This window comes from Aegilops tauschii, chromosome 3 (genome assembly GCF_002575655.3).
Source record: "Aegilops tauschii subsp. strangulata cultivar AL8/78 chromosome 3, Aet v6.0, whole genome shotgun sequence".
Taxonomy (NCBI): domain Eukaryota; kingdom Viridiplantae; phylum Streptophyta; class Magnoliopsida; order Poales; family Poaceae; genus Aegilops; species Aegilops tauschii.
Window position 1 is genome coordinate 447,477,639 of NC_053037.3, and position 22,071 is coordinate 447,499,709.

Genomic DNA, 22,071 nt, shown 5'->3' on the forward strand with positions numbered 1-22,071 from the left:
TACCGCCCGACCGGAGCGGTACTACCGCTTATAGGCGGTACTACCGCCCATCAGGGCGGTACTACCGCTTATAGGTGGAACTGCCGTGCGTTACTACCGTGCAACTACTGCAAAACTCGACACGAAAAATGCAAGACCCAAAATCGAGGCGGTACCAGCGCGGAACCGTAGCCGTACTACCGCTTATGGCCATAGGCGGTACTACCGCTTTGGACAGCGGTACTACCGCTTGTGGTGGTACTGCCGCTCTGGCCGCGGTACTACCGCTAGGAAACCAAAACTGCCATAACTTCTGCATATGAGCTCCGAATTGAGCAAACTCAAGCTTGTTGGATTGAGAAAGACGAGTAGCATCAAAACAGCAAATAGAGGAGTGAAACCTCCAACCGAGAAGAACCGGCATAACCTCCAACATCGAAAACATCATAGAAGATGCGAGTGAACTCCGTTTTCGATGAACTCGAGCTTGTCATCAAGATGACCATAAGCTCCAAAACTCACAAAGAGAAGAACCAAACAAGAACCAACAAAGATGATGCAAGGATGCAATGGTTTGAGCTCTCTATGAACGATACGATCAAGCTACTCATCGAGAGCCCCCCTTGATAGTACGGCAATCGAACCTATAACCCGGTCTCCCAACTACCATCATGAGACCGGTAAAATAGAAAACCTATCAAGAGCAAACCTTTGCCTTGCACATGGTCCACTTGAGCTAGATGATGACGATCTTGACTCCCTCAAGTTGGACCACCTTTCTTGGTTGTGTTGGCTCAATGAAGACTAGTTGATTGCTCCCCCATACTCCACTATGGGTGAGCCACTCTTCCGCACATCTTCACAAGTCCATTGTCACCACAATGGACGGCAAGATTCAAGCATTTGATCTCTTCATGATGCTTCACTTGAACTTGCGCACCGCAACATCTTCACAAGTCCATTGTCGCCACAATGGACGGCAAGCTTCAAGCATTTGATCTCTTCATGATGCTTCACTTGAACTTGCACAGCGCAACCTAACCCCACAAAGAACTCTCACGAAGATCATGGGTTAGTACACAAAGCGTAATTGACAATGCTTACCACACCATGGGATCGCTTGATCCCTCTCGGTACATCTTGTGCGCTTTGTGTGTTGATCAACTTGATTCACTCTTGACTTAGTCTTGATCAACCTTGACTCTTTCCAACTCTCTTCATTTGGATGATGTCTTGAAGGTAAACATGAATGATCACACAATCTTCTTCTTCAAGACATGCTTGCAATAAGTTCTACTCTCACATGACCAATCTTTGGATAATTCCTTAATAACACCTTGGTCACCACATAAACTCCTTGAAACCAACACATGGACTTCAAGAAATGCCTATGGACAAATCCTTCAAATATAACTCAAGGCAACCATTAGTCCATAGAGATTGTCATCAATTACCAAAACCAAACATGGGGGCACCGCATGTTCTTTCACACGCCCCCCTAATTGCGAGTTGATGGTCAACATGCAATTGAGGACCCTCGACAAACACACACTCCCCGTAGTTGCGAGTCAATAGTTAACATGCAACAGGGGATCCTCGACAAAACACAAACACCCTTAATTGCGAGTCGATGGTCGGCTTGCAACTAGGGGCCATGACAAAACATGCAAGTGGGGACCACGACAAACACACACACCCCCTAGTTGCGAGTCGATAGTCGGCTTGTAACTGGGGACCCTCGATAAACACACACACCCTTAGCTGCAAGTCGATGGTCGACTTGCAAGTGGAGGCCTCGACAAACACACACACCCTAGCTGTGAGTCGATGGTCAACATGCAACTCGGGACCGTCAACAAACACACACACCCTTAGTTTCGAGTCGATGGTTGACTTGCAAGTGAGGATCCTCGACAAAACAGAAAACACCCCTTAGTTGCATGTTGATGGTCAGCTTGCAACTAGGGGCCATGACAAAACATGCAACTGGGGACCATGACAAACACACACCCCCCGTAGTAGTGAGTCGATTGTCGACATGCAATTGGGGACCCTCGACAATTGACACCTAAATAGTCGCGAGTCGATAATTGACACCTAGATAGTTGCACCAAAATACCCAACTGCAAAAAACTAGTGGCGAAATGATGGTGGAAAAACTAGTGGCGAAACACTTACAAAAAAAATTATAGTATAGAAAAAAAGAATAAAAGAATACAGTGACATAACAAAACTATCCAAAGCACACAGACAAGTCAGGTCGTCTTCTTCTTCTTCAGATTTTGAAACAAATTAGTGGCGAAACACTTACAAAAAACTAGTGGCGAAACGATGTGGAAAAACTAGTGGCGAAACACTCACAAAAAATTTATAGTATAAAAAAAGAAAAGAAGAAAAAGAACACAGAGACATAACAAAAATATCCAAAGCACACAGACAGGCCAGGTCGTCTTCTTCTTCATATTTCGAAACAAAAACAAACAGAAAAATGGAAGAACAATGGAGGGAACGGGAGAACAGGCGAAAGGAGAGTGACGACTCGGTGGTGGCTAACATGGGAGCAACTAGTTAACGAGCGCTCCTTCGGGTGCCTCGCAACGATCAGTGCCACTTGGCGCGCTCTCAGCCATTCGCCACGTGTCGCGCTCTGGACGCTCCCTCCAGATTTTTTTTTTATTTTTTCGCACGCGTTTACGGCTTTTTAAACGTTTTTTTGGTTTTTTTGACGTTTTGGTTTTCCCCCGGCCATCCTTAGCTTTTCGATCAAAAAAGAAATTTAAAAAAAAATGCGCGAAAAAACCACGTTTTCTTTTTTTTTCTTTCGCAAAAGTCACGGTTTTTCTTCTGCGAGAGGCACGGTTGTGCTTTAGCGAGAGTCACGGCCGTGCCTTTTGAAAACGGAAAAAAACACGTTTTCTGTTTTTTTTTCTTTCGCGAGAGTCACGGTTTTGCTTCCGCGAGAGGCACGGTTGTGCTTTCACGAGAGTCACGGCCGTGCCTCTCGGAAAGGGAAAAACAAAACGCGTTTTCTATTTTTTTTTCTTTTGCGAGAGTCACGGTTTTGCTTCCGCGAGAGGCACGGTTGTGCTTTCGCGAGAGTCACAGCCGTGCCTCTCGGAAAGGGAAAAAATACGCGTTTTCTGTTTTTTTTTTCTTTCGCGAGAGTCACGGTTTTTCTTTCACGACAGGCACGGTTGTGCTTTCGCGAGAGTCATGGCCGTGCCTCTCGAAAACGAAAAAAAACGCGTTTTCTGTTTTTTTTCCTTCCACGAGAGTCACGGTTTTGTTTCCACAAGAGGCACGGTTGTGATTTCGCGAGAGGCACGGGCGTGCCTCTTTTGGAAAGGGGAAAAAACCGTGCTCCCGGTTCGGTTTTTTCGCCCGGTTTTTTTCGTCCAGTTTTTTGTCAAAAAAAGTTCGTCAAAACCTATCAACATGGGATCTAGTTTTGAAGATCTCGATGCGAGTAATCCAATGGTGAAAACGGTTCGAGATTTGGACGCACGGTTTAAGAGATAAAATATTTTGAATAAAACGATCTACAAAAAAAAGAAAATTCCCAGGTTGCGACAAGTGGTGCGCTGCATGTGCGCCATTTGTGGTGACCTGGGAAAGTGAAGTGTTCTTTGCAACGAGTAATCCTTAATTAGTGATTTCGGGCTAACGTATCGATCTAATGTACTCTCGGGCTAGACTTCGTATATTCTAAAAAAGCCCATATCAAACAAAGGAGACGCTGGCCCCAAAAAAACGAAAAATCAATTCCTCTCCGCTGTAGGCCTCCCGGCCCGACAAGACGATACGAGGATCGATAGCGATGCGGGCAAACACTCGATCAAAACAAAGCAAACAGATCGGACGGCTGGACAATTAGATGTGAGATTACTAAAAAACATCTTGATGTAAATTAGTCATTCTGTTAACTCATAAATAAAATGAGCTTGCTAAAACTCAGTTGATCGAGATTTAATCAAGTTCCGATCGACCTTGTAGCATTTTGTCCCATCTTTTTTCTTGAATACGCATGAGTATGCATATCATATATTAAAGAAGAAAGGGGAGAGAGCCCTCCACGATTATGTTACAATCGCTTGATTACAATGCGCTTCGCGGTTGTCCGCCTATGTGCTAATCAGACTACTCGCTAGTTGCCTGCTCCTGCGCCGCCGTGAAGGCCACGACCAACTATCCTCGCAGTATGCCCGCCTGCCTCCATATCTCGCCTTCACTCCTAATCCGGTCTAGAAGACGTGCGAGACAGACGGACGCCCCATCGAAAACAATAGCGTTCCTATGCTTCCACACCTCCCACATGGTAAGTAGGCAGATGGCGCGGATCGTCTTCGAATGCCTCCCACCTGCGCCGAGTCTGGTGCACCAATCCTGCAATGCCTCGCCCGGAGTCGGTGCGGCATGCGGGATTCCCATTGCCGTGAACACTTGTGTCCAAACCTGTCACGTCAGCGCACACTCGACAAGTAGATGGCCGATCGTTTCATCATGCTGGTTGCAGAGAGGGCAAGCAGCCTGGTGCGGCAACCCTTGTCTGGCCAGTCTGTCGGAGGTCCAGCACCTGTCCATGATCGCAAGCCAAGCGAAGAATCTACAACGCAACGGCGTCCTCGAACTCCAAGTGATTGCCGCTGTGGGCGATACCTGCCGACCTGCAAACTTGGCCCATACGCCGATCTGGCCGAGAACGTGCCATCCTTTTCCCATGACAATGTGATAGTGTCTGCGGTCCCCTCTTGAAGCTGCACCGCCGCCACCGCGGGCCAGATGCTCATGTATTCTGCAAGGCCTTCCGCGTCGATAGCGGGTCCGATGTCCGTAGCCCATCTGCCCTGCACTATGGCTTCAAACACGGATCTCGATCTCCTCGTCCGTTGTGTCACCATGCCGTATGCCCGCGGCGCTAGCTCTTGTATACGGTACCCATTGAGCCAACAATCCTCCCAGAATAACGTGTTGCGGCCATCCCCAACATTAGCTCTCGCCACCGCCTGGTAGAGCTGCCTGGACTCTTTCGGAACGGAAAGCGCGAACTCCGACCATGGCCTTGCTAGCTGTAGCATGTCGTCCCTCCTGCATCATTTGTCTTGCTAGCTGTAGCATGTAGTGTAGCTTTTGTAACGTTCCACCTTAGCGACATCAGCTCCTGCATTTTGTCCCATCGTTTGTAACATTTCTTCCTACCGGTTGCATCATTTGTCTTGCTAGCTGTAGCATGTCGTCCCTCGTCGATTGTAGCATATCATCGCACCGGTCGCAACATCCTTTATTGACGGTTGTAGCATTTTAGTCTGAACGGTTGTACCATATGTTGTCGTTGCTTGTTGTACAGTCGCAACATTCTTCATCCCCCATTTGCAACATCCAGACGTACCAATCGTGGCACCACAGCTACGCTGACGTCACTTAATTGAGACTTTGTTAAGTCTTTTTTCGTGAATACGCAAAGCTTGCTTATCTTTTCATTGATAGAAGAAATTGAAGTGAGAACATAAAGGAAGGGGTACATAGCATGGCACAGCCAAACATGGAGTAAACATGATGCCCGGAGCAAAGAGACATGGGATACTCATCCCAAACAGAAGCCACAACAAATCCCTAAACTATCTTATCCAAGAGAAACAACCCTAACCAAGATGATGTTCCAAAACTCGGAATCAAGTACCAAACACGTCGCGAGCAAGCAAGGCGCGCCTTCGTTATTGAGTTCTAGACACACGCTCATCCGAAGGATTTAGCCGATCATTGGTTGCACAAAGGACGACACGTCGCAAACGGAGGACGATTCCGTCAGATATGCTGTATAATATATCTCCCTCTGTGTCCGGGGAGTATCATCAAGGAACATGGATAGGCACGGACAAAGCAAGTGTAGTGGCGAGTGACTAGCTAGCGCTCTGGTTCGGGTTTAGTTTAAGCAAGGAGAACGACGGATCGGATGGGAACTCCCGCTAATGACGCATGCTAAGATCGATTTACTTTGCCCGGTTGCCCCGCCCGTTCCAATCATTGTTAATAACTTAATATATATAAACAAAGTGCTGTGTACTGCGTGGTTACGCAAGCACGTATCTCATGCATGATGAGCGCGCCCATGATCACTCCTGCATCCGACTTGATGGCCGCCACCCGTCGATAAAACGACATTTTTGGTGGAGCCAGACCTCCGGTAGCAGGCGATCGCTACTACTAGATTAATTTGGGCGTTTTGCCACCTGCCACGAGACACCGAGACATGCATATATCGCGCGTGCAAATGATCGATGGCTATGTGCAAAGGCGTCTAACCTCAGTGCCTCCTGCAAGTGCAATGCACGAGCTGAGATGCATGGTGCTTTTGCCTTGACTGATCTTTCGTTTAACAGGAAGGGTGCTGGGACTCTTGGGACCATTTTAATACTTAATAGGCCCAGAATTGATCAGATTTCTTTTAAACACAGCACAATCAGGGATACCAGATGCACTCATCTTTATAAACACACAAACGCATATCCTACCTGTATGAGCCCCGTCAAGATACCGAGCTGGTAGGTGTAGCCAGAAATTGAGACCTCCCATTCCACGCGGAAACTATGTCTCGCTTACTAGCTCAGCCTCGAGTAAAGCGTCCGGCTTAGCGGGCCGTCCCAGTATAGCAGGTTCTCTAGACCGGTGTGAACCTTATGTGTGGTTTTTTCTCTCTTATGTTTTCCTTATCGGTTTTCTAGGGAAGTCATGATTTTTTTTAAATCATTAATATTTTTTCGCAATTTAGGACCATTGTCAGATTGCGAATATGTTTTTCATTTCATGAATATTTTTTGACATCATGAAAAAAATTAATTCACAAAAACAATTCTTGAATATTTTTTCAAATCCTGTACATTTTTTGAATTTAGTGAACATTTTTCAAACTCACGAATATTTTTTGAAATTCCTGAATAGATTTCAATTTGCAAAATTTATAAACTTTTTGAATTCACTAACACTTTTTAAAAGTCATGAATAGTTTTTCCACTCACAGTCATTTTTAAAAATTCATGACTATTTTCTGAACTCGAGAATATTTTTCAAAAAAATTTAAAGCATTGAAGTACAAAACCGGGTGAAATAAGTAAAATTTGCTTAAAAAGACGCCATGAAATGACAACTCATATGATAGGGAGCTCTACATGGGCACTTCTTACTAGGTCGGCCCACTAGTGGTGGCACTTGGGAAGAGGGACACATTTGGCGAGTATCCAACGCGCATGTCGTTGAATAGCTATATCACTATTTAAGGGTTACTCTTTGCGAAGGTCACACCCCAGCTTCTCAGCTGCTAACAACTGGCCTATTGCATATGTAGCACTTGCCGCAACTTGAAAGATTTCCATTTTTTGTGAATTCGTTTATTCAAAAGATTTTATATCTTTAACCGTGCATCCAAATCCTTAGTCATTTTCACCGTTGGATTTCTCGTGTAGAGATCTTTAAAATTAGATCACATGTTAATAGATTTTGACAAAAATAAATAAAACAAGAAATGCCAAAAAACGGTAACCGAACAAAAAGGAATATGGAAAACGGAGCAAAACTACCCTAAGCAAACATATGCTTCAATGAGCCATTTGAAAAAGCACGGTTCTATTTCCACCGGTAATTATTTGCTTCTCGTGGATGCAATTTTTTACTTTCTCATGAAAGCACAGTTGTGCTTCTCGCAAAGGCAAATCTGTGTTTATCATGGAAGCACATAATTTTTCCCTTTCCAAGTGTGCTTCTTGCTTAAGTAAATATGTGCTTCCTCAAGAAGCAAATATGTGTTTCTCCTGGAAGCACCGATTTTTCCCATTTCGAGAAGCACAATTGTGTCTTACACAGAAAAAAAACTCCAAAACCTAGGGAAAACAGGCGAAAACAGAAAAAAAAACAGAAAATATCATCTAAATCCTGAAAACACGTAAACCCTATCGTCCAACACGCGACATGTGACGACGGTTGGGCATACCACTTGATGCACTTCCATGCCACAACTATGACCCTTGCGGGAGCCCCGCAAGGGATAGCACTTAGTTAGTTGCTCTCGCTGAATAGGGCCTCCCCGTCTCGCAATAACAGGCCATAGCCACGCCCCCCATTACATGGGACTAATGGACCATCAATAGCCGAGTTATAGGTTGAAAACCCCCCATCAATAGAACTAATGGGCCAGGCCCATGTACCTGGTTGAGTCAAAAAATCCTTTTGGGAAATTTCTACTTCACATATTTGAAAAGGTATTAAATTCTGTTTAGAAGAAATAAAAAATTATGAATAATAGAAAAGCATCGCGTATTTGGAAAATATTCGCCGTGATTTGGAAAACGCAGATCATGTCTTCGAAAAAACATGTTTACCACGCAATTGAAAATGTTCATCATTTATCTAAAAAAGTACATCATGTATTTGAGAAAAAATGGTCACCGCTTAACTGAAAATATTCATAACGAACTAGAAATATAGGCATACCGTATTCAACAAAACTTTTCTGCATGTACATGAAAAAAGTTAATGGTGTATTAAGAAAATGCCTGCCACACACTTAAAAATTGTGAATCATTTATTTGTAAAATGTGAAATTGTTTATTGGAAAAAGGTCATCATTTTTATAAAAATGTTTGTCGCATATTTAAGAAATGTGCATCGTGTATTTTAATATATTTTTGAAACTTAAACGTGCAATCTATTTATTCATGGAGTTCTGGGATCTCAGCTGAGACAATTCGTAGTCTACAATCAGGTGGGGCATCAGGCCACACATGTGATAACTCACAGCTAGTACCCTCTCTTGTCAATGTGTGTGCGCCATATTTAGCCAATCTCCTTACACTACTAGGAAAATGCTTATACATATAAGTTACTAGTAGCGTTGGTTTGTGTCCCCACGCTACTGGTAATTACCAGTAACGCTGGGTACAAAGCGCGTTATTGGTATGGCTTAGCAGCAGCGTTGGTTTTTTTTTTGGCACGCTACTGATAAGTGTGCCACACTGTGACGCCCCCGATTTGACCGTACACTAATCATGCACGCAAATGTGTACGACCAAGATCAGGGACTCACGGAAAGATATCACAACACAACTCTAAAACATAAATAAGTCATACAAGCATCATAATACAAGCCAGGGGCCTCGAGGGCTCGAATACAATTGCTCGATCACAGACGAGTCAGCGGAAGCAACAATATCTGAGTACAGACATAAGTTAAACAAGTTTGCCTTAAGAAGGCTAGCACAAACTGGGGTATAGATCGAACGAGGCGCAGGCCTCCTGCCTGGGATCCTACTAACTACTCCTGGTCGTCGTCAGCGGCCTGCACGTAGTAGTAGGCACCTCCGGTGTCGTAGGTGTCGTCGTCGACGGTGGCGTCTGGCTCCTGGACTCCAACATCTGGTTGCGACAACCAGATAGGAAGGAAAGGGGGAAAAGAGGGGGAAAGGCAACCGTGAGTACTCATCCAAAGTACTCGCAAGCAAGGAGCTACACTACATATGCATGGGTATATGTGTAAAGGGGCGTATCAGTGGACTGAACTGCAGAATGCCAGAATAAAAGGGGAATAGCTAGTCCTGTCGAAGACTACGCTTCTGGTCATCTCCATCTTGCAGCAGGTAGAAGAGAGTAGATTGAAGTCCTCCAAGTAGCATCGCATAGCATAATCCTACCCGGCGATCCCCTCCTCGTCGCCCTGTTAGAGAGCGATCACCGGGTTATATCTGGCACTTGGAAGGGTGTATTTTATTCAGTATCCAGTTCTAGTTGTCATAAGGTCCTGGTACAACTCCGGGTCGTCCTTTTACCGAGGGACACGGCTATTCGAATAGATAAACTTCCCTGCAGGGGTGCACCACATAACCCAACACGCTCGATCCCATTTGGCCGGACACACTTTCCTGGGTCATGCCCGGCCTCGTAAGATCAACGCGTCGCAGCCCCACCTAAGCACAACAGAGCGGTCAGCACGCCGGTCTAACCCTATGCGCGCAGGGGTCTGGGCCCATCGCCCTATGCACACCTGCACGTTGCGTACGCGGCCGGAAGCAGACCTAGCCTAGTGGCGTTCCAGTCCAATCCGGCGCGCGCCACTCAGTCGCTGACGTCAAGAAGGCTTCGGCTGATACCACGACGCCGGGATACCCATAACTACTCCCGCGTAGATGGTTAGTGCGTATAGACCAAATGGCCAGACTCAGATCAAATACCAAGATCTCGTTAAGCGTGTTAAGTATCCGCGAACGCCGACCAGGGCCAGGCCCACCTCTCACCTAGGCGGTCTCAACCTGCCCTGTCGCTCCGCCACAAAGATCCACTTGCGGGTACTCCTACGAGCCGACCCGACTTTAGTCATCACATGTGTCATGTATGTAGTATATAAGTATATACCCGTGATCACCGCCCAGGTGATCACGGCCCGATAGTATAGCACAGCAGACGGACAAGAATGTAGGGCCACTGATGGAAATCTAGCATCCTATACTAAGCATGTAGGATTGCAGGTAAAGGTAACAACAGTAGTAGCAAGGATAGGCTATGCATCAGGATAGGATATCGAAAAGCAGTAACATGCTACACTACTCTAATGCAAGCAGTATAGAGAAGAATAGGCGATATCTGGTGATCAAGGGGGGGGGCTTGCCTGGTTGCTCTGGCAAGTAGGAGGGGTCGTCAACTCCGTAGTCGAACTGGTCAGCAGCAGTGTCGGTCTCGTAGTCTACCGGAGAGAAGAGGGGGGATGAAACAATAAATACAATGCAAACATAAGCATGACGATGCGTGACATGACAATGAGCGGTGCTAGGTGCGCCCTAACGCGACAGTAGGTGGTACCGGCGAAGGGGGGGAACATCCGGGAGGTATTCCCGATGTTTCGCGTTCTTGGACAGACGGACCGGAGGGGGAAAGTTGTTAGTTCGATAGGTTAGGGGGTTGTGGTGGACGAACGGACTGCGTATTCGGATTCGTCTCGTCGTTCTGAGCAACTTTCATATAGAAAACATTTTCATCCGAGTCACGGTTTAAAAGATATGAATTTTCAAAGTTTATTTGAATTTCTGGAATTATTTGAATTAAGCAAAAATGAATTATGACGTCAGCATGAGGCAATGCTGACGTCAGCAGGTCAACAGGTCGGCTGACCAGTCAAACCAGACAGGTGGGTCCAGTGGGACCCACATGTCAGCCTCTGTTAGTCTAACAGTAATTTAAACTAAACTAACAGTCTAATTAGAGGGGTGGGCCCCATATGTCAGTGAGTGATTAGGTTAATTAATTAGTTTTAATTATAAAAACATTTTTCTTTTCTTTTTCTTTTTTTTATTTTGCGGCGGGGCCCGCATGTCAGTGACTGGGCCTGCCCAGTCAGCAGTTGACTGGGTCAACAACCCAGTCAACTGGGCCCACGGGGCCCACTGGCAGTGGCACTGGGGGTGGCCCCAGGCCAGCCACGTCGGCGGCCGGCGCCGGAGCAACTCCGGCGACCAAATCAGCGGCGGCCCCTCGCCGGAGTTGGCCGGAATCGCGCTACGGGGCTCGGGGAGGAGCGGGGCTAGGCCCATTCGAAAGGGCTCGCAGCGCCGCATCCAGGGGTGGCCGGGGCTTCGCCGGACTTGGCCGGAATCGGCGCCGGCGAGCGGCGGAGGCGGCGGCGCGCACGGGTGCCCGACCGAAACGTGGCTACGGCGGGCGGTCGAGCAAGCGGAGGGGCTGGGAAGCTCCTACGTGCGGTGGGGAGTGCAACGGGCTTGAGCCCGTGACCAACAGGTCACCGGAGCCTCGCCGGCGGCGAGCTCCGCGGCGCGGCGTTCGGGCGCGCGTGGGGAAGCAGCTAGGGGGCGCGCGAGAGAGAAAAGACAGGGGAGGAGGGGGAGAGGCTCACGGCGAGGCTGTAGGGGGACGGCAGCGTGCTCGGGGAGGCTCGAGGCGGTGAAACGGGGCGGCGACCGACGGCGGCCATGCGGGGAAGACGAGCTCGGGGAGGCCGTTGCCGTGGCTCGGAGCTCCAACGGAGAGGTGGAGGTGGTGTAGTCGAGGGCGGCGACGGCGTATGACACGGCGAGGTGGCTATTGGGGCACGGTGGCCGTGTGAACGACGGGAACGGCGGCGAGCGCGTCGGGCGGTGGGGATCGAAGGGGAGAGGGAGGTGGATCTGACGGGGGAGGCGCAGCGGCCGAGAGGGAGAGCGGGGGGGGGGGGGGTGAGTGGGAGAGAGGCCCGAGGAGGCGGGGGGGAGCTGGCGCCCTTATCCTCCCCGTCGGCGGCGATGGGGTGCGGCGGGGACGGCCCCTGTTCCGACCCCGGTCGGGGGAACAGGGAAGGGGGCGAGCGGGGGAGGTGGGCTGGCCGGCTGGGCCGGGGGTCGGCCTAGTTGGGCCAGCGGTCCAGCGGGGGAAAGGGCCTTCTCTCTTTTCTTTTTCTTTTTCGTTGTCTGTTCTGTTTTCTGTTTTCTTTTTATTTGTTTATTTTATTTTCTGTTTTATTTCATTTAAAAGTATTTAGATAATTTATAAAAATGTGTTTTCTCCACCATAATTACCAGTGTATTATTTGGCACCCACCGAACATTTTTGTTCAAATTTTTGAAAACTTATATTTTCCACTTTGATTTTAATTGAAGTTTGAACTAGGAGTTTGAAAAGAAAATGTGTTTCAAATGTGATCAAGCCCTGTTTAGCAACATGATTAGCTTAATCACAGAGGGTTACTGTAGCATGATTCTCGGGGTGTTACAAATCTCCTCCACTACAAGAAATCTCGTCGCGAGATTTAGGAGGTACAAGGAAACAGTGCGGGGTATTCTTCGCGCAGACGATCCTCTCGTTCCCAAGTGGCCTCATCTTCAGAATGGTGCGACCACTGGACTTTGAGAAACTTGATCGCCTTCTGACGTGTGCGGCGTTCAGCTTGGTCGAGAATACGGACCGGATGCTCCTTATAGGAGAGGTCTTGCTGCAATTCGAGCACTTCATGATCCACAGCTCGGATTGGATCCTTGAAGCAACGGCGGAGCTGTGACATATGGAACACATCGTGAACCTGAGAAAGGTTCGGCGGTAGCTCCAGTTGGTATGCCACTTTTCCACGCCTTTCGAGAGTAGTGAATGGGCCAATATAGCGAGGAGCTAGTTTGCCCTTGATCCCGAAGCGGTGAGCACCCTTCATAGGTGTGACTCGAAGATAAGCCTTTTCGCCAGGTTGATAGACCATGTCTTTATGATGACGGTCATACTGACTCTTCTGACGTGACTGAGCAGTCTTGAGATTCTCACGAATAATGCGGACTTGTTCATCGGCATCTTGGATAATATCCGGACCGAAGAGTGGACGTTCCCCAGTTTCTGACTAGTTCAGAGGGGTTCGGCACTTTCGTCCATAGAACACTTCGAAGGGGGCCATCTTCAGACTAGCTTGATAGCTATTATTATAAGAGAACTCAGCATACGGGAGAGATTCCTCCCATTTCTTGCCGAAGGAAATAACGCAAGCTCGAAGCATGTCTTCGAGAACTTGGTTGACGCGTTCAACTTGCCCTTGCGACTGAGGATGAAACGCAGTACTGAATGACAGATGAGTTCCCATAGCTTCTTGGAAATTGCCCAGAATCTTGAAGTGAATAAGCTACCACGGTCTGAGCTGATAACCAATGGAATACCGTGGAGTGAAACAATCCTGGACATATAGAGCGTTGCCAACTGGCTAGCAGTGATCGTTTCTTTGACTGCCAGGAAATGTGCAACTTTGGAAAGCCGGTCAATGACGACAAGAATAGCATCATTACCTTTCTGTGATTTGGGAAATCCAGTGACGAAGTCCATCTCAACATGGTCCCATTTCCATTCAGGAATAGAGATAGGTTGCAGAGTTCCAGCAGGCCTTTGATGTTCTGCTTTGATACGACGGCAAACGTCACACTCAGCAACATAACGAGCAATGTCTTGCTTCATATTAGACCACCAGAATCTCGGACGGATGTCTTGGTACATCTTTGTACTACCAGGGTGGATACATAGAGGCGTATCATGAGCTTCTTTCATAACTTCCTGTGTCATATCCAGGTTTTTCTCTGCACATGGCACCACTAGGCGGCCCTTGAAGTATAGGGTGCCATCTCCAGCAATGGTGAAGAATGAGGGCTTTCCTTCTGTGAGGTAGCGCTTAATCTTGTGGGCTTCAGAGTCATACTTCTGTAGCCTTTTGATGCTATCCACGAGATCTGGTTTAGCAACTAGGGTATTGAGGGAACCCTGGGTAACAACGTGGAGGTTCACCTTGCCAAACTCCTTAGGAGGGGGAGTGAGTGCACCCGAAGGAACAATATGGAGGTTCAGCTTCCTGAATTCTTCAACAAGCGAGGGCTGAACTTTATGAACCTGGAGGTGGTTGCAGTAAGACTTGCGGCTCAATGCATCAGCCATTACATTAGCCTTGCCTGGCGTATAGGAAATACCCAAGTCAAAGTCTGCAACAAGCTCCATCCATCTCTGCTGATGGAGGTTCAGATCTGGCTGAGTAAACAGATACTTCAGACTTTGGTGGTCAGTGAAGATCTCGCAACGATTACCGAGAAGGTAATGTCGCCACTGCTTCAGCGCATGAATGACAGCAGCAAGTTCGAGGTCGTGAACTGGGTAGTTCTCTTCGTGAGGGCGCAATTGTCGAGAGGCATAAGCAATCACTTTGCGGTCTTGCATTAGGACACAGCCTAATCCTTGACGGGAAGCGTCGCAGTAAATGACGAAGTCCTTCTTAGTATCAGGTGGAGCTAGAACTGGGGCAGAAGTCAACTTGTCTTTGAGTGCCTGGAAACTTTCCTGACATTTGTCTGTCGATTGGAACTTGACGCCCTTATGTAACAGGTTAGTCAGAGGCCTGGCGATCTTGGAGAAGTTCTCGACAAATCGACGGCAATAGCTGGCGAGACCGAGAAAACTTCTGACCTGCTTAACGTTCTTGGGAGGAGTCCAATCAAGAATAGCCTGAACTCGCTCGGGGTTGATGGCAATACCATCCTTAGAGATGACATGCCCAAGATAGGTTACTTCTGGTAGCCAGAATTCACATTTGGAGAACTTGGCATATAGTTGATGCTCTCGTAGCTTTTCCAGCACAAGTCGAAGATGTTCAGCATGTTCTTCTTCGTTCTTGGAAAATACCAGGATATCATCCAGATAAACCACGACGAACTTGTCGAGGTAATCCATGAATATATAGTTCATCAGACGAGAGAAGGTGGCTGGAGCATTGGTTAAACCGAAAGACATGACGGTGTACTCGTATGAACCATAGCGAGTCACGAAGGCGGTCTTTGGGATATCCTCTTCTCGAACACGGATCTGGTGGTAGCCCAACCTCAAGTCGAGCTTAGAGAACACTGACAAACCCGCCAGTTGATCATACAGATCATTGATCCGAGGAAGGGGGTATTTATTCTGGATGGTAGCTTGGTTTATAGGACGGTAGTCTTGAACTAACCGGTTTGTCCCATCCTTCTTCTTGACAAAGAGGGAAGGTGCTCCCCAAGGAGAGCAACTTGGGCGAATGAATCCTTTGCGAAGAGATTTGTCGATTTCCTCCTTAAGCTCAAGGAGTTCATGCGGCGGCATTTTGTAGGGTCGCTTGGCTATAGGAGTGGTGCCTGGTTTCAAGTCGATGATGAATTCGACAGCTCTAGCAGGGGGAATCCCTGGAAGTTCTTCAGGGAAGACGTCGAGGAATTCACGCACGATGGGAATGTTTTCAATGCCCTCGAGTGGTGCAGTGTTCAATGCATTCAATGCATAGAGCCTTGCCTCGGCATTTTGCACCAGATGAGCTTGGTAAGCAACTATTTCATCTGAAGGGTGTAGCAGATGGACGGTTTTAGTGGCGCAAACTATAGAAGCAGTATGCGCCTTCAACCAATCCATACCCAAAATGAGGTCGATGTTAGACGACTTCAGGATAATGGGAGAGGCATAGAATTCCAGCCCTTCAATTTCCACGGGGACATCGATGCCAACCATGGAGGTTTGACACTGTCCCACGGGGGTTTTGACCAATACAGAGGTGTTCATCTCCTCACATTTAACGTCGTGCTTGTATGCAAAATCTTCTGACATGAATGAATGCGATGCACCTGTATCAAATAAAACAGATGCTGGTACTGAATTTACGAGGAGTGTACCCATCACAGTAGCAGGCTGGTCTTGAGCCTCGTTGAGATCAACGTGGTTGGCATGAGCACGACCATAAGACTTAGCATTGTTGTTGCGGGGCTGATTGTTACCACGGCCAGTTGCTGGAAGGGCCAGTTGATTCTGGTTCTGGTTGCATTCTTTAGCACGGTGTCCTGGTTGACCACACCTGAAGCACAAGCCATTATTCGGAGTGGGAACAGGAGCTTGGGATGGTGGAGCTGGAAGTCTTGACTGCCTAGACGGTGGTGGAGGCAGACGAGGGGCAGCATAGGTCTGCCTTGGGGCAGATGCATTTGGACGGTACATGCTGTTCGGGATCCATATCTTACGCTTCTGTGAGGGCGGGCCCGAAGATGAGCCCGTGTCACGGTTGCGCCTGTGAGAGCTCTGGTATTCCTGCAGACCAGTTTCGACATTGATGGCCTTGTTCACCAAGGTGGCGAAATCAGCAAAGTCATGCACTAGAAGTGCGAGCTTGATGTCAGCTTGAAGGCCATCACGGAACTTCTCCTGTCTGCGTGCATCAGTTGCAATGTCTTCTTCAGCATAGCGGGACAAGTCCAGAAACTCCCGCTGATAAGCTTCGACAGTTTTGTTGCCTTGGGTGAGGTTGCGGAACTCACGCTTCTTCCGGTCCATGACTCCTTGAGGAATGAAGCGGGCACGGAAGGCAGCTTGGAAGTCTGGCCAGGTGATGATTGTTCCAGCTGGCAGAGTACGCCTGTGGCTGTCCCACCATTGAGCTGCGGGTCCCTTCAAGAAGAAGGAAGCAAAAGTGACATAGCTGGCAGGGGCTACATCAGCAGACTCCATCTCATAGGTGATGTCACGGAGCCAGTCATCAGCATCCAGAGGCTGAGTTGAGCTGCGGTAGATGGTTGGGTTGAGGCGTATGAAATCTTGAAGAGTCACTTGGGTTGGCTGCTGGTTCATATTGGGGCGAGGAAACTGAGCCATCATATTTTCCATGAATTGGCGGTTCAGTTCAAACTGTTGGATCATACCAGCCATGTACTCAGGTGGTGGTGGGGCATCGCCACCACGACCACGACCACCTGGTCTAACCATCCTGCTAATATATAACAGGAGTAGTTCAGCATTGAGAAATATGTGCAAAGACAAGAATCATTCATGATGAAACATGCATAACGAAAGGAGCACGATAGCTACTACATAGTAGTCGGCATATCCTACAAAAGGGGGCATGCATAGAGTTCAGTACATAGAGTTCAGTACAGAGACTAAAACAACATAGGCGGGACACAGGCTCGCGGCGAATGCATCTAACACTACAAGCAAGCCTACATCAGTCCCAAGAGGTACTGTGGAGGTAATCGTAGCCCGACAGCCGATAGTGAGGCAACGGATAGCCCTCCACGTCAGCAGACTGGGGGCCGCGGATACTCAGGTGTAGAGCCCGACGCTCAGGTGGCAGAAGAGGACTAAGTGCGGGAGAGTAGCCTCCCACCTCTGGCCAACCGACACCGTGGGGCATCACGGTCCTGGCTGGGTAGATCGCAGTACGCGGTACCTGTCCAGATCGGACAAAGGGGTGCAGCAGCGTCAGAGCACGGTAAAGGTGCTGACGGGTGGTGTACATCTCGTGGCGAAGAGCTCGGTTAGCTCGATCCAGCCCATCAGCATGCAGAACCAGGTTCTGATGGTAGAAGGGCTCTCGGGTGACAGTGGAGTAGGCAGCAGTATAGTATCCCTCCGCACCATCATCGGATGCGATAGCAATGTGCCTGAAAGGGGAGGTGTCCAACTCCTGATACTCTCCACGAAGACGTGTCAGAGCAGCATAGGCAGCATCGTGGACAGCCATATCGATGGTCACACCAACACCATGTGCGGTGTGCAGCACAGTAGTGGAGTCATACTCCCGCGAGTAGAGGTGGACGATGGCACAGTACTGCTCCTGGTTAAAGTCCTGGTACTCCTCGTAGACGGTGTACTCAGGGTGCCAGCGATAACCCAGATAGGTCATCATCTCAGCTAGCACCGCAGGTGATCCCGAGGCACCAATGGCCATCGTGTGGCGAACGACCTGCCTCGTGGGTTCCATCTGAAAGCAAAGACGTTTCAAAGGAGTCAAATGACAGTGTGTGAATTGTTCAAAATACTATTCTAAGAAACAACTATGGCTTATCCAACTTTGGGGTGAACACGGTCACGGGATCCTAGTGTTAGAGTTAGTAAATTCGTTTAACCCGAGTAGAAGAGAGTTCAGAGTCCCAGAGTAAAGGTCGAGGAGTAAAAGATCCTAGTACCACCCAATGGCGACGTGGGCCCGTAAGACACACAGCCATGTTAGTAAAAGTTTTCGTAATGTCTAGACTCGACTTCGGCCAAGGAGTGTGCAAAGGGGGATTCCTATAGGCAGTCGGCTCTGATACCAACTTGTGACGCCCCCGATTTGACCGTACACTAATCATGCACGCAAATGTGTACGACCAAGATCAGGGACTCACGGGAAGATATCACAACACAACTCTAAAACATAAATAAGTCATACAAGCATCATAATACAAGCCAGGGGCCTCGAGGGCTCGAATACAATTGCTCGATCACAGACGAGTCAGCGGAAGCAACAATATCTGAGTACAGACATAAGTTAAACAAGTTTGCCTTAAGAAGGCTAGCACAAACTGGGGTATAGATCGAACGAGGCGCAGGCCTCCTGCCTGGGATCCTCCTAACTACTCCTGATCGTCGTCAGCGGCCTGCACGTAGTAGTAGGCACCTCCGGTGTCGTAGGTGTCGTCGTCGACGGTGGCGTCTGGCTCCTGGACTCCAACATCTGGTTGCGACAACCAGATAGGAAGGAAAGGGGGAAAAGAGGGGGAAAGGCAACCGTGAGTACTCATCCAAAGTACTCGCAAGCAAGGAGCTACACTACATATGCATGGGTATATGTGTAAAAGGCGTATCAGTGGACTGAACTGCAGAATGCCAGAATAAAAGGGGAATAGCTAGTCCTGTCGAAGACTACGCTTCTGGTCATCTCCATCTTGCAGCAGGTAGAAGAGAGTAGATTGAAGTCCTCCAAGTAGCATCGCATAGCATAATCCTACCCGGCGATCCCCTCCTCGTCGCCTTGTTAGAGAGCGATCACCGGGTTATATCTGGCACTTGGAAGGGTGTATTTTATTCAGTATCCAGTTCTAGTTGTCATAAGGTCCAGGTACAACTCCGGGTCGTCCTTTTACCGAGGGACACGGCTATTCGAATAGATAAACTTCCCTACAGGGGTGCACCACATAACCCAACACGCTCGATCCCATTTGGCCGGACACACTTTCCTGGGTCATGCCCGGCCTCGTAAGATCAACGCGTCGCAGCCCCACCTAAGCACAACAGAGCGGTCAGCACGCCGGTCTAACCCTATGCGCGCAGGGGTCTGGGCCCATCGCCCTATGCACACCTGCACGTTGCGTACGCGGCCGGAAGCAGACCTAGCCTAGTGGCGTTCCAGTCCAATCCGGCGCGCGCCACTCAGTCGCTGACGTCAAGAAGGCTTCGGCTGATACCACGACGCCGGGATACCCATAACTACTCCCGCGTAGATGGTTAGTGCGTATAGACCAAATGGCCAGACTCAGATCAAATACCAAGATCTCGTTAAGCGTGTTAAGTATCCGCGAACGCCGACCAGGGCCAGGCCCACCTCTCACCTAGGCGGTCTCAACCTGCCCTGTCGCTCCGCCACAAAGATCCACTTGCGGGTACTCCTACGAGCCGACCCGACTTTAGTCATCACATGTGTCATGTATGTAGTATATAAGTATATACCCGTGATCACCGCCCAGGTGATCACGGCCCGATAGTATAGCACAGCAGACGGACAAGAATGTAGGGCCACTGATGGAAATCTAGCATCCTATACTAAGCATGTAGGATTGCAGGTAAAGGTAACAACAGTAGTAGCAAGGATAGGCTATGCATCAGGATAGGATATCGAAAAGCAGTAACATGCTACACTACTCTAATGCAAGATGTATAGAGAAGAATAGGCGATATCTGGTGATCAAGGGGGGGGCTTGCCTGGTTGCTCTGGCAAGTAGGAGGGGTCATCAACTCCGTAGTCGAACTGGTCAGCAGCAGTGTCGGTCTCGTAGTCTACCGGAGAGAAGAGGGGGGATGAAACAGTAAATACAATGCAAACATAAGCATGACGATGCGTGACATGACAATGAGCGGTGCTAGGTGCGCCCTAACGCGACAGTAGGTGGTACCGGCGAAGGGGGGAACATCCGGGAGGTATTCCCGATGTTTCGCGTTTTCGGACAGACGGACCGGAGGGGGAAAGTTGCTAGTTCGATAGGTTAGGGGGTTGTGGTGGACGAACGGACTGCGTATTCGGATTCGTCTTGTCGTTCTGAGCAACTTTCATATAGAAAACATTTTCATCCGAGTCACGGTTTAAAAGATATGAATTTTCAAAGTTTATTTGAATTTCTGGAATTATTTGAATTAAGCAAAAATGAATTATGACGTCAGCATGAGGCAATGCTGACGTCAGCAGGTCAACAGGTCGGCTGACTAGTCAAATCAGACAGGTGGGTCCAGTGGGACCCACATGTCAGCCTCTGTTAGTCTAACAGTAATTTAAACTAAACTAACAGTCTAATTAGAGGGGTGGGCCCCATATGTCAGTGAGTGATTAGGTTAATTAATTAGTTTTAATTATAAAAACATTTTTCTTTTCTTTTTATTTTTTTTTATTTTGCGGCGGGGCCCGCATGTCAGTGACTGGGCCTGCCCAGTCAGCAGTTGACTGAGTCAACCCAGTCAACTGGGCCCACGGGGCCCACTGGCAGTGGCACTGGGGGTGGCCCAGGCCAGCCACGTCGGCGGCCGGCGCCGGAGCAACTCCGGCGACCAAATCAGCGGCGGCCCCTCGCCGGAGTTGGCCGGAATCGCGCTACGGGGCTCGGGGAGGAGCGGGGCTAGGCCCATTCGAAAGGGCTCGCAGCGCCGCATCCAGGGGTGGCCGGGGCTTCGCCGGACTTGGCCGGAATCGGCGCCGGCGAGCGGCGGAGGCGGCGGCGCGCACGGGTGCCCGACGGAAACGTGGCTACGGCGGGCGGTCGAGCAAGCGGAGGGGCTGGGAAGCTCCTACGTGCGGTGGGGAGTGCAACGGGCTTGAGCCCGTGACCAACAGGTCACCGGAGCCTCGCCGTCGGCGAGCTCCGCGGCGCGGCGTTCGGGCGCGCGTGGGGAAGCAGCTAGGGGGCGCGCGAGAGAGAAAAGACAGTGGAGGAGGGGGAGAGGCTCACGGCGAGGCTGTAGGGGGACGGCAGCGTGCTCGGGGAGGCTCGAGGCGGTGAAACGGGGCAGCGACCAACGGCGGCCGTGCGGGGAAGACGAGCTCGGGGAGGCCGTTGCCGTGGCTCGGAGCTCCAACGGAGAGGTGGAGGTGGTGTAGTCGAGGGCGGCGACGGCGTATGACACGGCGAGGTGGCGATTGGGGCACGGTGGCCGTGTGAACGACGGGAACGGCGGCGAGCGCGTCGGGCGGTGGGGATCGAAGGGGAGAGGGAGGTGGATCTGACGGGGGAGGCGCAGCGGCCGAGAGGGAGAGCGGGGGGGGGGGGGGTGAGTGGGAGAGAGGCCCGAGGAGGCGGGGGGGAGCTGGCGCCCTTATCCTCCCCGTCGCCGGCGAGGGGGTGCGGCGGGGACGGCCCCTGTTCCGACCCCGGTCGGGGGAACAGGGAAGGGGGCGAGCGGGGGAGGTGGGCTGGCCGGCTGGGCCGGGGGTCGGCCCAGTTGGGCCAGCGGTCCAGCGGGGGAAAGGGCCTTCTCTCTTTTTTTTCTTTTTCGTTGCCTGTTCTGTTTTCTGTTTTCTTTTTATTTGTTTATTTTATTTTCTGTTTTATTTCATTTAAAAGTATTTAGATATTTTAT